The sequence below is a fragment of the Tachypleus tridentatus genome, chromosome 11 (assembly GCF_004210375.1).
Source record: "Tachypleus tridentatus isolate NWPU-2018 chromosome 11, ASM421037v1, whole genome shotgun sequence".
Classification (NCBI taxonomy): domain Eukaryota; kingdom Metazoa; phylum Arthropoda; class Merostomata; order Xiphosura; family Limulidae; genus Tachypleus; species Tachypleus tridentatus.
The window spans coordinates 23,967,708-23,986,416 of record NC_134835.1 but is presented as its reverse complement, the minus strand read 5'-3'; the positions used below and the strand labels follow the sequence as shown (position 1 = coordinate 23,986,416).

At 30.0% G+C, this 18,709-nt stretch overlaps 1 pseudogene across 1 annotated transcript in view; it reads left to right on the top strand.

Moving 5' to 3' along the window:
* Positions 1-18,709, top strand: part of LOC143231754 (talin-2-like) — a 160,729-nt pseudogene that overhangs the window by 43,812 nt on the left and 98,208 nt on the right. The window contains exons 8-18 of the transcript XR_013017160.1: positions 5,210-5,337; positions 6,360-6,423; positions 7,567-7,671; positions 7,896-7,985; positions 8,192-8,257; positions 8,484-8,585; positions 9,618-9,692; positions 13,980-14,074; positions 14,892-14,980; positions 17,443-17,695; positions 18,348-18,399. The product of XR_013017160.1 is annotated as a talin-2-like (transcript). The remainder of the gene's footprint in view (positions 1-5,209; positions 5,338-6,359; positions 6,424-7,566; positions 7,672-7,895; positions 7,986-8,191; positions 8,258-8,483; positions 8,586-9,617; positions 9,693-13,979; positions 14,075-14,891; positions 14,981-17,442; positions 17,696-18,347; positions 18,400-18,709) is intronic.

The window sequence follows — 18,709 nt, the reverse complement described above, 5'->3', positions numbered from 1 at the left end:
GTTGATAATCACAGTAGGTTTTGTTGTTGTTCATTGTAATATACAGTGTGGTACCATGTAAGTTTGTATTTGTTTGGGGTTGATAATCACACTAGGTTTTGTTGTTGTTCATTGTAATACACAGTATGGTACCATGCAAGTTTGTATTTGTTTGGGGTTGATAATCACACTAGGTTTTGTTGTTGTTCATTGTAATACACAGTGTGGTACCATGTAAGTTTGTATTTGTTTGGGGTTGATAATCACACTAGGTTTTGTTGTTGTTCATTGTAATACACAGTGTTGTACCATGTAAGTTTGTATTTGTTTGGGGTTGATAATCACACTAGGTTTTGTTGTTGTTCATTGTAATACACAGTGTGGTACCATGTAAGTTTGTATTTGTTTGGGTTGATAATCACACTAGGTTTTGTTGTTGTTCATTGTAATACACAGTGTTGTACAATGTAAGGTTGTATTTGTTTGGGTTGATAATCACAGCAGGTTTTGTTGTTGTTCATTGTAATACACAGTGTTGTACAATGTAAGTTTGTATTTGTTTGGGTTGATAATCACAGCAGGTTTTGTTGTTGTTCATTGTAATACACAGTGTGGTACCATGTAAGTTTGTATTTGTTTGGGTTGATAATCACAGTAGGTTTTGTTGTTGTTCATTGTAATACACAGTGTTGTACAATGTAAGGTTGTATTTGTTTGGGGTTGATAATCACACTAGGTTTTGTTGTTGTTCATTGTAATACACAGTGTTGTACAATGTAAGGTTGTATTTGTTTGGGTTGATAATCACACTAGGTTTTGTTGTTGTTCATTGTAATACACAGTGTTGTACAATGTAAGGTTGTATTTGTTTGGGTTGATAATCACAGTAGGTTTTGTTGTTGTTCATTGTAATACACAGTGTTGTACCATGTAAGGTTGTATTTGTTTGGGGTTGATAATCACAGCAGGTTTTGTTGTTGTTCATTGTAATACACAGTGTGGTACCATGTAAGTTTGTATTTGTTTGGGTTGATAATCACAGTAGGTTTTGTTGTTGTTCATTGTAATACACAGTGTGGTACCATGTAAGTTGGTATTTGTTTGGGGTTGATAATCACACTAGGTTTTGTTGTTGTTCATTGTAATACACAGTGTTGTACAATGTAAGGTTGTATTTGTTTGGGTTGATAATCACAATAGGTTTTGTTGTTGTTCATTGTAATACACAGTGTGGTACCATGTAAGTTTGTATTTGTTTGGGGTTGATAATCACACTAGGTTTTGTTGTTGTTCATTGTAATATATAGTGTGGTACCATGTAAGTTTGTATTTGTTTGGGGTTGATAATCACACTAGGTTTTGTTGTTGTTCATTGTAATATATAGTGTGGTACCATGTAAGTTTGTATTTGTTTGGGGTTGATAATCACACTAGGTTTTGTTGTTGTTCATTGTAATACACAGTGTTAAAAACCATGTAAGTTTGTATTTGTTTGGGGTTGATAATCACACTAGGTTTTGTTGTTGTTCATTGTAATACACAGTGTTTACCATGTAAGGTTGTATTTGTTTGGGGTTGATAATCACAGCAGGTTTTGTTGTTGTTCATTGTAATACACAGTGTGGTACCATGTAAGTTTGTATTTGTTTGGGTTGATAATCACAGTAGGTTTTGTTGTTGTTCATTGTAATACACAGTGTGGTACCATGTAAGTTGGTATTTGTTTGGGGTTGATAATCACACTAGGTTTTGTTGTTGTTCATTGTAATACAGTGTTGTACCATGTAAGTTTGTATTTGTTTGGGGTTGATAATCACACTAGGTTTTGTTGTTGTTCATTGTAATATATAGTGTGGTACCATGTAAGTGTGTATTTGTTTGGGTTGATAATCACAATAGGTTTTGTTGTTGTTCATTGTAATACACAGTGTGGTACCATGTAAGTTTGTATTTGTTTGGGGTTGATAATCACACTAGGTTTTGTTGTTGTTCATTGTAATATATAGTGTGGTACCATGTAAGTTTGTATTTGTTTGGGGTTGATAATCACACTAGGTTTTGTTGTTGTTCATTGTAATATATAGTGTGGTACCATGTAAGTTTGTATTTGTTTGGGGTTGATAATCACACTAGGTTTTGTTGTTGTTCATTGTAATACACAGTGTTGTACCATGTAAGTTTGTATTTGTTTGGGGTTGATAATCACACTAGGTTTTGTTGTTGTTCATTGTAATACACAGTGTGGTACCATGTAAGTTTGTATTTGTTTGGGGTTGATAATCACACTAGGTTTTGTTGTTGTTCATTGTAATACACAGTGTGGTACCATGTAAGTTTGTATTTGTTTGGGGTTGATAATCACACTAGGTTTTGTTGTTGTTCATTGTAATATATAGTGTTGTACCATGTAAGTTTGTATTTGTTTGGGGTTGATAATCACAGTAGGTTTTGTTGTTGTTCATTGTAATACACAGTGTTGTACCATGTAAGTTTGTATTTGTTTGGGGTTGATAATCACACTAGGTTTTGTTGTTGTTCATTGTAATACACAGTGTGGTACCATGTAAGTTTGTATTTGTTTGGGGTTGATAATCACACTAGGTTTTGTTGTTGTTCATTGTAATACACAGTGTGGTACCATGTAAGTTTGTATTTGTTTGGGGTTGATAATCACACTAGGTTTTGTTGTTGTTCATTGTAATACACAGTATGGTACCATGCAAGTTTGTATTTGTTTGGGGTTGATAATCACACTAGGTTTTGTTGTTGTTCATTGTAATACACAGTGTGGTACCATGTAAGTTTGTATTTGTTTGGGGTTGATAATTACACTAGGTTTTGTTGTTGTTCATTGTAATACACAGTGTTGTACAATGTAAGGTTGTATTTGTTTGGGTTGATAATCACACTAGGTTTTGTTGTTGTTCATTGTAATACACAGTGTTGTACAATGTAAGGTTGTAATTGTTTGGGTTGATAATCACAGTAGGTTTTGTTGTTGTTCATTGTAATACACAGTGTTGTACCATGTAAGGTTGTATTTGTTTGGGGTTGATAATCACAGCAGGTTTTGTTGTTGTTCATTGTAATACACAGTGTGGTACCATGTAAGTTTGTATTTGTTTGGGTTGATAATCACAGTAGGTTTTGTTGTTGTTCATTGTAATACACAGTGTGGTACCATGTAAGTTGGTATTTGTTTGGGGTTGATAATCACACTAGGTTTTGTTGTTGTTCATTGTAATACACAGTGTTGTACCATGTAAGTTTGTATTTGTTTGGGGTTGATAATCACACTAGGTTTTGTTGTTGTTCATTGTAATATATAGTGTGGTACCATGTAAGTGTGTATTTGTTTGGGTTGATAATCACAATAGGTTTTGTTGTTGTTCATTGTAATACACAGTGTGGTACCATGTAAGTTTGTATTTGTTTGGGGTTGATAATCACACTAGGTTTTGTTGTTGTTCATTGTAATATATAGTGTGGTACCATGTAAGTTTGTATTTGTTTGGGGTTGATAATCACACTAGGTTTTGTTGTTGTTCATTGTAATATATAGTGTGGTACCATGTAAGTTTGTATTTGTTTGGGGTTGATAATCACACTAGGTTTTGTTGTTGTTCATTGTAATACACAGTGTTGTACCATGTAAGTTTGTATTTGTTTGGGGTTGATAATCACACTAGGTTTTGTTGTTGTTCATTGTAATACACAGTGTGGTACCATGTAAGTTTGTATTTGTTTGGGGTTGATAATCACACTAGGTTTTGTTGTTGTTCATTGTAATACACAGTGTGGTACCATGTAAGTTTGTATTTGTTTGGGGTTGATAATCACACTAGGTTTTGTTGTTGTTCATTGTAATATATAGTGTTGTACCATGTAAGTTTGTATTTGTTTGGGGTTGATAATCACAGTAGGTTTTGTTGTTGTTCATTGTAATACACAGTGTTGTACCATGTAAGTTTGTATTTGTTTGGGGTTGATAATCACACTAGGTTTTGTTGTTGTTCATTGTAATACACAGTGTGGTACCATGTAAGTTTGTATTTGTTTGGGGTTGATAATCACAGTAGGTTTTGTTGTTGTTCATTGTAATACACAGTGTGGTACCATGTAAGTTTGTATTTGTTTGGGGTTGATAATCACACTAGGTTTTGTTGTTGTTCATTGTAATACACAGTATGGTACCATGCAAGTTTGTATTTGTTTGGGGTTGATAATCACACTAGGTTTTGTTGTTGTTCATTGTAATACACAGTGTGGTACCATGTAAGTTTGTATTTGTTTGGGGTTGATAATCACACTAGGTTTTGTTGTTGTTCATTGTAATACACAGTATGATACCATGTAAGTTTGTATTTGTTTTGAGTTTATTATCATACAATGTGTTTTTTTGGTTTGTTCTGATCACAAAATGTTATGTGTGTTTGAATAGTAACATAGTATGATTTTACACATTTCTTACAAACATAGTTCGGAAGAATTTTTTAAAGTATATTTACAATTTATAATATTGTTTTATTTTTCGTTGTTTTAAACCTTTATTTATGTTTACATTTATGATATAAATGTCTCCTAATCTTTTTTGGACCTTTGAGTGAAATATGAAATATAGTTTATTGTAGACCATTATAGAATATCATGTGTGTCATAATGCATATTATACACAGAACCAATGGGTATATATCAAAGCACATTATGCAAAGAAGGACGTCACTTTTATGTGACACTAAAACTTATATTTAAAATGCTACCTGGAGAATTGAATCATATTATTTTCAAAGTGAATGCTTGTGAGATGTGTGTTAGAAATTAGAATTACTTAATTAAATATGTTCATTAGCAATGTGGTTTTCACAAGATATTTTTTTTTTAAAAGTAACTGTGTTTATGCAGATATGTGTTTGTTTTGTGAAGCCATAAGTTTATGAACTTTACAGTTTCAAATGTATGGATGATGTGAACATTAATGTATAATAATGCTTTACTTACAAACTAAGGTACGAAAACATTTTGAAGTTGGTAATAATAATTATGCTTTACATATACAAAGTAACTCAAAGTCAAATTTTAGGACTGAAAGATTATGTACAGCAATGTTTTTTACTTTTGTATGTATCATGTATGGTAATTAACAGGTGTTCTTAACATTAGCTACAAATCACATTAACATTACAGTTGTTATAAATTCTTGAAGGAAAAATATTTTTTTCTAATTATGTAGGCACAAGGTGCAATTCTTAATGGAACTCACCCAGTCACATATGAACAGGCTTGCAAGTTTGCTGGAGTTCAGTGCCAGATTCAGTTTGGGGATCACAGTGAAGTGAAACACAAACCTGGTTTTCTCGAGTAAGTTAATATAACCAGGTGACATAAAAGTTAAAATGATTTTAAAATATTAGTCCTTTCAAATATATTTGCTTAAAGCATATCAATAAATGTTTTTTTAAGCAAATTTGAAAAGAATTGAAAAGTTTAAAACATGAATAAAGCTGGTTTATTTTTGTGTAACTTGCAAATAAATATCCGGGTATAATTATAAATTTGAAGCTTGAAAGCCAACATTCTATTAATTGGATCCAATAATAAAAAATATTTTAAAAGACTCGTGATTGTGATATAAAAGTGTAACATAATTTGTGCTTTTGAATGAAAATAGGATTAAATATTTACTATTTTATTGTAATACTTTGTGAAATCTAGTATTGCAAATTTCAAAATTATTAATTGTAGTAAATAAATGTAAATCTATTTTAAGAGGAATATATAATTTAAGTATCACTTTGAAAATAATGTTTTATGAATTTCTTGAGACATCCTTTAAAAAAGTACAAAACTATCTAAGATAAAAAATGTTTTTCTGTGTATAATTTAGATGTTTATTCCTAATAATATTGTAATAAATTGGAACTGGACACACACTGTTTTTATTTTGAGGCTTAGCTTCATTTTAAGTAATATCCATAAAGTGCTAATTTAATATTTTACTGTGATAAAAGACAATGAAAATTAGTTCATACATAAAAAAAGTTTTGTATTTATCCAGAACTTTCTCTGTCCTTAGCATTACCTTGAAAGACACATCCACATGGTCACTAAGCCTTACACAAACACAGTAAATACTAACTTGTGTAGCAACACCTTTTTGTATCATGATATGTTGTGTGCTTAGATTGTTTAACTCATAAACTTTAAACGTGGCTATTACCCAATTAAAAGAAAGTCTGTAATTAGTTTTGAATACATGCTTTAAAAACGTGTGTATTACCATTTATTGTTTGAAACACACAAGATTGGAATGAAATGAAGAATTTATGAAAATATTAATCTGTATTGGTGATTTCTGTATCATTATTTGCTTCTGTTTACAGCATCAAGGAGTTTTTGCCAAAAGATTACTGGAAAGTAAAAGGAATTGAAAAGAAAATATTTGTGGTATGAATTTTGGATCACGTCTTGACTTTGTTTTAGTGTTTTGAATTTGTAAAAGGAATTGAAAAGAAAATATTTGTGGTATGAATTTTGGATCACGTCTTGACTTTGTTTTAGTGTTTTGAATTTGGAAACGGACTAAATAGAAATTATGAAAAAAAAAATAGACCATTTAATTCAGAACATGAAGGACGGAAGTAATAGGAGTGTCCCCCCCCATGCGATGAAGGCTAAACGTACGTGTGAATTAGTTAAGCGTTACAATAATAATATTTAAGATCAAGAGCAGCATTTTTGAAAATACTTACCATAAGGAAAAATTGTAAATCTATCCATAGACTTTACTGTAATTATACAGTTTATTTGTGTGAAATGTTGCTGTATTGGCTGTATTGTTTGCTCTGGCATCACCTGTTTATCCACGTTAATGTGCTGTACTGTTAGATGAACAAATGAAGTTAAGAAAATATATCTTATTTTTACATAAAATCTATGGTGATAAAATGGAAATTAACTTATGAAAATATTTAACAAAACCTATGTGGAAAACATTAAGTTAACAAGGCTTTGTATGGAGAGAGTAAACGCGTGATTAATTTATATTGGAACAACTTATTTAGTTGTTAAACGTGGTGAAATATTAGATACAACTGCTGAACCATAGTAAAGATACATTTTAGTGATGCTTATAAACATACTTATGTTGCAACTTGTGTTATTTAATAAACTGTGTGATCTTACAAATACTGTTCAAGTATTTACTACAAAATATATTTATATTTTTTTAAAACATTTTTTACACCTCTGAGTTTTAAATATTAAAGTGATGTGGCAACTGTTCAGCTGCTTATTTAATTGTTACAGAAAAAAATACACTAATAGTTTAAGCAAAAAACGTATGTTTTTCTGTAACATTTTTTTTCTGTAAAGTGTTTGTATAATATTTACACTAATGATGTATTTTTAGTAAACTAGTTATACTTGATTGACGCTAATGATGTATTTTTTAGTAAACTGGTTATACATGATTTACACTAATAATGATGTATTTTTTAATAAACTGGTTATACATAATTTACACTAATGACATATTTTTTAGTAAACTGGTTATACATGATGGACACTTATAATGTACTTTGCAATCAGGAACATAAAACATGCCTGCACCTAAGTGAAATTGAGGCTAAGGTCAAATATGTGTCACTGGCCCGTTCCCTCAGAACATATGGAGTTACGTTCTTCTTGGTCAAGGTAAGCAGTTGTTTCTGTTACTTGATGAAAATATTCAGGATTCGTTCTTTCACTGGTATTTTAATTGTATGATGTAGGAGTGATCGTGGCTATAACATGGTTCTTAAACTAATCTTGCATTGTTATCAAATGAATGTTGTTTTTTTGTTTCCTCAGATTTATTGTTTAAGTATGTCATAAATTTGACCTAAATTTGGCTATAAAATATTTTTCATTGCTTTCAGGAAAAAATGAAAGGCAAAAACAAACTAGTACCTCGGTTGCTTGGAGTTACAAAGGACAGTGTCTTAAGACTAGATGAAAAGACAAAAGAGGTAGAGTGAAAAGGTTTAATAATAAATTGAAATGAGAATCACATAATGGAATAAATTATTGATAAAACAGTATTTGAAACAAAAGAAATCAGATAACTATAATTACTGATAATGAATAATAAAATAATAGTAGTTTAAACAATTTATGGGAGAATCTTTTCAAGTTGTTTACCTTTTTGGCAATTTTTTTTAAATATTTGTTTCAGATATTAAAGACATGGCCATTGACTACGGTCAGAAGATGGGCAGCATCTCCAAACAGTTTCACGCTGGTAAGATATCGTGTTGATGTATATTGTGGATATAGATGTTCTTTTGAAAAGCCTATAGAAATAATGTATCATGGCTTTAGAATTAGTGAAGTGTATGTTTTTTATTACAGAGATTCTAAAATGTCTGTTTATAAAGTTTATATTCTAGAATTAAAACTTTGAAAGAACACACTGATTTGTTCTTCAATACATTCAAAGGGCTTTTCCTGTTTTGTTTTCTTTCAAGGACTTTGGTGACTATTCTGATTCTTACTACTCTGTTCAGACAACAGAGGGCGAGCAGATCTCCCAACTTATTGCAGGTTATATAGATATCATTTTGAAAAAGGTAAAAACATTTTACTTTGAAAATATTACTCATCTTATTATTTCAAGTTTTTACTACAAGAGAGAGAAGAGTATGTTAGTTCTAAATAAATTAATGTTATTTTCTGTTTTTGCTTCAAAGTATACGGTGATGTGGTATCCCAAGTAAAAGCTATGGAAAACTAAAAACATTAGGTTTGGTTTATTTAGTACACTACTACTGTTCACATTTTATCATTTTCACTCACAATCACGTATTTATGACTTTATAAAGTTCACAGTGAGCTCAGTTCATATCCATATTGTACAAGTACTCAAATTGTTTTATGGAAAGTAAAGGGCTCTTTGTTATATACAGAGCAGTTTGCATATCTTTATTATCTCAGAGCGAATGTTTAAAAGGCCAGCAACTCTTTATGCTGGCATTTTGCAGCATATTATTTACAAGGGATACACCAGCTAATAAAGTACATTATTGATAATCTTGTTTTGTAACAACATATCCGTGACATATCTGTAAACATGTTTTGTTCTAACATATTTGAGTACCAAGGTGTAAAGAGAATTTTTGAAAAATGGAGTAGAGAGATACGACAGCTAATGAAGTACATGTTGGCTGTCATGTTTCACACTGTTCTTTAGAGAGATACGACAGCTAATGAAGTACATGTTGGCTCTCATGTTTCACACTGTTCTTCAGGGAGTTATGACAGCTAATGAAGTACATGTTGGCTGTCATGTTTCACACTGTTCTTTAGAGAGATACGACAGCTAATGAAGTACATGTTGGCTGTCATGTTTCACACTGTTGTTTTTGTAATGTGCTAACAGTAATGTATCCATTATTAACTTTTTGTTTACTGTCTCTGGATGAAGGTTGGGGATTACATTTTACACACCAAAACCATGATGTTGCTACTATCCCTATTGTGACAAAAATGAGTTACATCTGAAAGACATTCTTTTAGTTATTAAACCTAATTTACTAATGGCAAAATATCTGCTAATTTTTCATCTAAACAAAAGAGTCTCTCATAGTTGTTCTTTTCTTCAGCAAAAATCCAAAGACCACTTTGGTATCGAAGGACTAAGGTTCCACGATGGTGGAGGACAGTGTTTCTCCTGCAAAGTGAGTAGACATGAATTTCTAATCATTTGATTATCTGAAACGCATAGTAAACTTGGTTTATTTTAACCCTAATAATGTTGTGTAATGCTTTAATTTTGTGAAGGCTTACCTTATGGAATTATGGAATTTAAATTTTTTTCTTTTTAAATAAAAACACAGAACGTATAAACTTTATCAGAATTTTCTTGAAAGGATAAAAACCTCAAGCCTCATGTTTATTTGTGTGTTTTATGCTCATTTTTGCTATTGCAACTTATGTTTTTTATAAAGTATGTGTAAGAGGAAGCTTACTCATGTCCTTATTACAGTTTGATATGTGCATGTAACCATTGTTTTAACAAGATTTATAAAAACTCAGACTAGTTCTTGTATGTTTAAATAATCTGATATAAAACTTCAAATATTGTAGTAATTCAAATATTGTAGACAAAATGCCAAATTAACTGAAAGTTAATTATCAGTTTATACAGATAAACTTGGAATATTTACTTCAGGTTCAAAAAGAAATGTTTACGTACCTTCTCTGTAACATGACATTTGTTTACTTCAGTTTTCTTTACCACTCTTCTGTGATGTTCTGAGTATTGTACGGATATTACGAAAACATTTGTTTAGTTTTATACCCTTCAGACTTCTTTGTTTATGGAGATATAAATTGAAAAGTCAAACCCTATTTTCACACCTTGTTATCAGGCCCTTTCACAAACTGTTAGTAACTTTTTCTTATCTTTGCTCTTACATCATTTATAACCCAGAAAAAGTTCTAATTTAACAAATGACATTCAATCTACTCATGTTTTCAGTACATATTTTTAATTATTTCTCTGTACAGACTGAATGTCACTGTTGTTGAGTTTTGATCAAATTATTTTAAGCTTAGCTAGAAACCCAGTAATAATAATTAAAGTGCAGTGTTTGGTTGTTTTTAAGTCCTGAAATGCATATTTGAAATAAATGAAAAGTATTTGATGTACTACTAGTACTATAGTTAAAAAAACAACAAAATCAAATACAAGTACTATTTGTTTGTTATGTACGTTTTTTTTGTTGTTGTTATTAAAGTAATTGAGCCTGTATAGACAGAGTTAAATGCTGATATTAGAAGCTACCCTCACAAAATTGTTTTCCAGAGTAAGGATTTTCAATGAATACATTTGCTCTTTGATGAAAATGGAGCCTAGGGGGTTCTAAAGTTTAATTTTCCACCCATCATGTGATAAGTTGGCACAAACATGCTTTTCATATAACGTTTGAATTATAAAACTTAAGACTGCTATTGTAAGAACATCTTGGAAGTAACATTTTCTCATTTTCAAACAAAATCATATACATTTTTGGAAGTTATTTGTAATGAATATACCACAAAATTTATTCTCATATTTCACTGTGAAACTTGGAATGTTCAAATCCTGAGAACGATTTCACGCTAGCAGATGCTGTGAAACGTACTGTAATAAAGCAATATGTTATACTGTAACAAAGCAATGTGTTATAGCAAGAAAAGTCACAAAAATTAATAAAGAGGAATATTTGCTTTAATATTTTGTGTTATTTTCCTAAAAATGTGTAATATGCTGGTTGGTTACTGAGGAGACACAGGTTATTAACTATTATTTTTTGTGTTTTAATGAGTTTAACCAAAAATGCTTCATACTTTAGAATTACGCACACACTGTTGTTGCATTTTGAATGTTTAATTAATTAAACTGATGTTAAAAAGGTGTTACCTAATGAAATGAAAAATGTATTTTGTGGAACTAAAGATGTTGAATTTTGATTGCCTGAACGTGCACGTGGTTTGCATAATTGTACTTATAAGGCTTCAAGAATGAGAAGTGGGCCAAGACTGCATGGTTTTGTGCATTGTTTTCCATTCATGCATTTTTTAAGCAAAGTGGAACTTTCTCTGTGATAATAACATTCACAGCTTTAGCTTTAAATGTAAAGTTTAAATTGGTGGAAAAGAAAATATCTGTATGTTGGTATTATTATTACCCTAATGAGAATGATTTGTTTCACGTGCATGCTGAAAGCAGGAGAGGTCAAGGTTAGTATTTTTAAAAAAAAGTCAAGAGAAAAAACTAATGTAAGATATAACTTGTGAATAACAAGGAAAAACGTGTTTTAAAAATTATTTTTATTTCTACATGTCTTTTGGGTTTCTTTTACTTACATTTGTTTTATGTGTTTAAATATCTGTTTTATACAAACATGTACCAGAATTTTGTGTACAAATGTCTGTGTTTGTAGCTTTGAATGAGAGTAATTTTTATTTGCATCAGACAGTCAAAATAGTTGATTACTTTTAGAAATACACAAATATAAACCAGGACATACTGAAGTACTGAGGGTAGTGTTTTTTTTCCTTTTCACTCTTAAAGTGGAAACTAATCATTTTTCAAAGCTTGTTCTTTTTAGTGATTTATTGGGTCAAAATAGAATACATTGTTATCGTTTCATATGTTGTTTTCTGCTAGTTATTTCACAAATGATTAACCAGGAGTTCTAAGACAAATACATTTAATTGTTCTGAATGCTTTCTAGTTATGGATGATTCATAAAGTTTCTCTTTTATTTTTTAAATATTCCTGAACCCTAGACTCATGTTTTCATAAAGCAGATGGAGATTCAAGTAAAATAAAGTTGTTTGAAAGTATGGGGTAAATTAAAACTTATTATATGCTACAAAAAATTTTAAGTAAAATATTTAAATTTTTCCAGAATAAAAATCCCAATAGTCGTGGTTTATAAGTGTTGTTTTCAGTAGGAAGTACCAGTTATCTTAATTTAATGAATCCAGATATATACTTAAAACTATGTTAAGAAACTAGAACTGTGTGTAATAACATTATAAGACTTTTAGTCAAAGTTAAATTGGCTGTGAGTTACAACTTTTTCTGTGTATGTGTGTGCTTCAGTTTGTTTCTTTATGGAGTTTTAATCAGAACAGTTTTAATGATAGAGAGAGAGTATACTTGTGTGATGTCGAGAAAACCCATTTGTAGAGAAATATATATGCAAAAACGGCTCGTTTGGGTTGAGAAAATATTTTACGTAGAAGAGCGAACAACGTTTCGACCTTCTTCAGTCATTGTCAGGTTCACAAAGAAAGAAAGAGGTAACTGACAGGGAGCTGACCACATGTTTGGAAGGGGTTGTGTAACTGAGTGTTGGAATGTAGAGGGCAGTGTTAGATGTTTGAATATATAATTTTATGTTATTTATTTTATTATATTTAATATAGGTATAAAGGTGTTCCTTTATATTGGTTTATTTTGGGTTTAAGTTGTTGTATAAGTAAGGCTTCTTTAATTTTGCGTTTGTTTATGTTTGTTTCTTTATTTAGTATTTGAGTGTTTTCTATGGTTATGTTGTGTTTATTTGACTTGCAGTGTTTGAAAACGTGTGAAGGTAACTTTTTATGTTCTTTGAATCTGGTTTCCATTTTTCTACTTGTTTCTCCAATATAGAAGTCGTGGCAGTTATCACATTGTATTTTGTAAATAATGTTGGTGTGGTGTTTGTCAGTGTAGTTTTTACATAGTATAGACCTCAGTTTTGTGCCTGGTTTTTGAATAAATTTGGTATTAACTGGAATGTCATATTTTGTTACTAGTTTTTGCCAAATGTTGGTTATTTGTTTGCTGATGTCAGGAACATATGGTATACAGCAGTATATGGTTTCGTGATTTTTTGATTCGTGAGATATATTTACTTTTGTTGGTTGATTTTGCTTTCTGTCTAGGTGTGTGCGTATAATGTTTTCATTATATGAAAACCATATACTCCCGACATCATTGTTCGCTCTTCCATGTAAAATATTTTCTCAACCCAAACGAGCCGTTTTTACATATATAGTATATTTGTGTATTGTATACAAGAAGTACATGTAGTGTTATTATGAATGTTATATAGTTTCCTTTGTTAGTGGTATATAGGACCAATGTTATGAATTGTTAATAATTTCCTTTGTTGATGTTATTTAGGACCATTGTTATTCATTTTTAATAGTTTATTTTGTTGGTGGTACTTAGGACCATTGTAATTGTTCATTTTTAATAGCTTACTTTGTTAATGGTACTTAGGAATTGTGTTGTTATTAAGTTTTTAATAGTTTATTTTGTTAATGGTACTTAGGAATTGTGTTGTTATTAAGTTTTTAACAGTTTATTTTGTTGTTGGTATTTAGGAGTTGTGTTGTTATTAATGTTTAATAATTTCCTTTTTTGCTGTTATTTACGACCACTGTTATTATGAATGTGTAATAGTTTCTTTTGTGATATCCAGGGCCACAATTCTACAACACACCCCAGCAGCAAAGCTGTCACATGCCAGCTCAGGTTCAGTTGCAATTCCTGCTATTATGAGAAGTGGAGTAGATGGTAAGAAAATTACCTTAAGTAAAATAAGATTTTCTAAATACCTACATTCAGTTTTAATTTAATGATTGACACATATTTGTTTATTTATAATTTTTGACAATTTTTTGCTTTACATAACTACATTTTAAAGTTAACTGAACAGCTCTTAAATCATTTTATGTGCCATGGCAAGAACAAAGAATCTATCAATACTTTGTGTTTATTTTGTCTTTCATAATCTTAATAATTGTAGAAGTACATTTATGTACTGTTAAAAGTAAAAACAAACAAACATGTTGGAACTATGTATTTCATTTACATGTATGTCTTGGATGTAGATAAGTTTGACACTGATTAGAGATAGAACTATGTATTTCATATACATGTATGTTTTGGATGTAGATAAATTTGACACTGATTAGAGATAGAACTATGTATTTCATATACATGTATGTTTTGGATGTAGATAAATTTGACACTGATTAGAGATAGAACTGTGTATTTCATATACATGTATGTTTTGGATGTAGATAAATTTGACACTGATTAGAGATAGAACTATGTATTTCATATACATGTATGTCTTGGATGTAGATAAGTTTGACACTGATTAGAGATAGAACTATGTATTTCATATACATGTATGTCTTGGATGTAGATAAGTTTGACACTGATTAGAGATAGAACTATGTATTTCATATACATGTATGTCTTGGATGTAGATAAGTTTGACACTGATTAGAGATAGAACTATGTATTTCATATACATGTATGTTTTGGATGTAGATAAATTTGACACTGATTAGAGATAGTATTCACTATTCTTAAATATTTCTAGGTTCTCAGAACTACAGCACAGGTCACATGCAAGGAGCTCTGTATGGAGAAATAAAGGGGCAAGCCCATAGTGGTCACATTCCTACCACGGTGAGTATTTCACATAGAGATGATTGAACAAACATATGCAATATATATTAAAAAGGTGTCTGTTTATTGTCAAAAGCTTAAGAGAATAATATCACTGTGGAATTACACGTTTCACTGACAGTGAAGTGTGATTCTTGTAATTACACGTTTCACTGACAGCAACGTGTAATTCTTGAATAACTTTGTTCTTTCCAGAGAATGATATGGGAAAAACGTTTTTATTAAAAAGAAATTAATATTTTTTGTAAACCATCTGAATACTGAAACAGTTACATTTCTTTACAGTTGAAAATTTTGAGTTTGAAAAATAATATCTGAATATTTTGATAAAAGCCTAAATCAAAGTTTCAATACCTGTCTGTGTATGAAAAACACAGTGTGTTATTAGTGTCAGTCTTACTTTAATGGATTAAAATTCTTTGAAACTGTTCTGCAATGGAATGAATTTTTAAAATATTTATAATCTTCAGATGAGTTTTAACACCTTTTCTGTGCATGTTATCAGGAGTTACATTCCAAATTTAATTACTTTATTATTGTGATATAGAAGTAAACCAAATTTTATGTAACATTTAGAGATTTATTTTTATAATACAATATTTCAAAACATCCTCGATTTTCCCTGATATGACAGTTACACGCTATGTATCCCCTCTTTTTTAATTTATCCAATTCATCTCATTAATTTATTAATTAATTTATCTAATTAATCTAATTTATTTACCACCCCTCCAAGAAGAACAAGGTTTGTTGAATGTAAATTATTCATTATAATGTTGTCATTGTCCAGATAAAGTGTAACTTTTATAGCTTTCAATCTTGTTTAGTTACAGAGCCATAAACTCAAAACTCGGACCCCTCTTGCTATGACAGTTTATTGCATCCTCTCTTTCAAAGCTGCCAAAATTTCTTTCTGACATTTAGTACTATATGGTTTATAAACAATAAATAAAGCTAAAGTTTTAATCTTTCAAATGGCATGTTGCATTACATAGTTTTCTGTAAAGAGAATAGTTTTGCTTCTAGTTCAAACATTATTCCTATAGGTATCAATGAGCTTAGCTTAATTTTAAATGTTTTTTTGTCACATAGTTAGAAAGCCAAAAAGGCTGTAATAGTTACTGTACGTTGTCTACTTTTTATGTGCTATTATCTTGTGATCCTTGGTGCATTATTTAATTAAATAAAAAATTAGTGCAGTAATACCATTGGTATTAAAAAAATAGGGTTAATTTTCATCAACAGTAAAAGAAAAGAAAACCCAGGTAAGTATTATATTCCTTGCTTTTCAAATTTAGTATTTAATTATTATTGTAAAGATAAATGAAATGTAAAAATTAGACTTTTTATTTTAAGTTAGTTTACATAAAATAAAGAAAAATTATAATTTCTCGCAAGATATGCTCGCAAGCAACTTGTGAATAACCTGTAGATTATATTATTCTTTAGAGTAACATGAGCTACACATTTGCCAAGTGATTTACAATTTGTAGCTGAATTATTAGTTAAACACAGTTCAAAGAGCAATAAAATAATATAATTTAGGTAGAAATATATGTATACTGTTATAAGATTAAAGTTATTTAGGATAAATGTAATTTTGTGTAACAATTTTAAGTTCTTTTTGGAAATAGTGGGTAATTTAGACTTATTTTGTAATTTTTATGGTAGTTATGAGTTTTTTAATATTGTTTATTCATTATAAAAGTAACTAAGACATGAAAGCAGAAAGCTCTTTAGATCAGTTAATGTTAAATTAAGTAAAATAATTAATAACATAATAATTTTTTTTTTTTACAAAGTGCACTCACAACTAACATACCAGTAGTCCATAAATGTAATTTGATAGGATAACGTGAGCTGCAAATTTTCAAAGTTATTTATAATTTGTATGGTGGGAATATCAGCTAGACACACAGTTCAAAGGGCAATAAAACAATAAAATTTAAATAGAAAAAGATGAAAACTGTTACTAATTTAAAGCTATTTAACATAAACAAATGTATTTTCATATTGTTTTAGGGTGGTTATGAGGTAGGTCAGATTGACCCATCTTGTATACAGTTAAGGTAGATAAAATAACACATAAAATATAAAGATTTACTGAAAAAAAAAGATTTAAAATTTATTTAAGAGGTTTTAGAATTACACAAATGAAATTTGAGAATCATCAGATCAAGAAAAGTATCTTAAATTAACATGAAAATCACTTAATGCTTGGAGCAGTCAACACTTTGACTTCATATTTATCTGGTGGATATTTTGGTGAAAATACTCCATTGGCAGTCTTGATATTTGGAGTACAAATGACTGTTAATGCTTTTTAATGAAAGCTTGTAAAATTTTGTTAAGATACACAAAACATATTAGAAGTTATAGTGTAGAAAGTTTAAAGGTCATTATTTCAGTTGAATTGACTGAACTTGAAGTGAGAGGTTTAATATATTCTATTCTGTTATTAGCCTCAACATCCAAAGGTACATAGCACATTGACAGAACCCCAGCGAGCTCTGTTGAGTTCAATTGATGCAGGACGAGACGCCGTGGACTTGGCTCAGAAAGAACTGCAGTCTAAAGCAGATCTCCCCGAGTTGGGAACAGATCCTGCTTCACTGCAGTGGATACAGAATACCTTTGATGTCAAGAAGCAAAGTGTATCTTCTCACCTTGGAGCAATGAATGCTGCCACTGCACAGGTTATCACTCTGACCTCTGGTGAGTTGAAATAGATTTGATACTAAAATGCTACTAGAGATTCAGCATTGTGCTGAAATGAAAAGTGATCTGACTGGAAATTGGTTTTAAATTAGCCATATAACTTATCTGTTTTCAGTCTTCACAGCTCATAATATTGTTTTGATAAAATAAGTACAAGGAATGTCTTGTTTATTTGTTTTTGTTTTTTAATATTTAAAATTTTTCTCACTGACTGGTTGCACAGTTTTCATAAGCCAGATATATTAACTTGAAAAATATTGAATAAATGTATTTTGATGGTTTTATGGAAAGAGTTCAGTTCCTCTTAATTAACCATGGAATTTTAATTTCAAATAACATAGAAATTATTGACACACAAATTGTGTGTGTCAATGTTAAGTTATTTATGATTCCAGTTCTTTCATTAGCTGTCTCTGTAACGTGGGTTCTTTATTATTTCTGTTTTATGGAAGACTTGATTGTAATTCTTCTTTCATTGAAAGAAAATGATCTGTAAAGTGAGGCTTAAAACAAGGATTGTGTAAAACAAAATTACTTACACAGTTGTTTCAGGGATTTTATTTTTAAATAGATTTCATAAAACGGTTCTTTATTTACTTTATAGTAGACTTAATACAGTTTTGAACTGAAGTCATTGGTTTATTTCTAGGCTCACCAGAGGATGTTGATCATGCAGGTGTTGGTACAGCTATAAATATCATGTAAGAATTTTTCTTTGTCCATTTAGAACAATCATCTTATTATCTCTCAAACTGAGGTAGAAATGACTTAGCATTGTGCAGGAATTTACTCTGATGTCTTAAGTACCTTAAAATAAATGTCAGGGTTTGGCCATATAACATCATTTTTATTTGTATTGATTCAGGTAAAATTAATAGTAAGAAGAAATTTTATTTTGACTGAGTTTATATAGAAGCCATCCTTCCATTCTGACTCAGGTTGTCCTTTGCCAATTTATTCATTATAAATGATACAGTTTGTAATTGGAAGTTTTCTTGACATTGTGTAAGA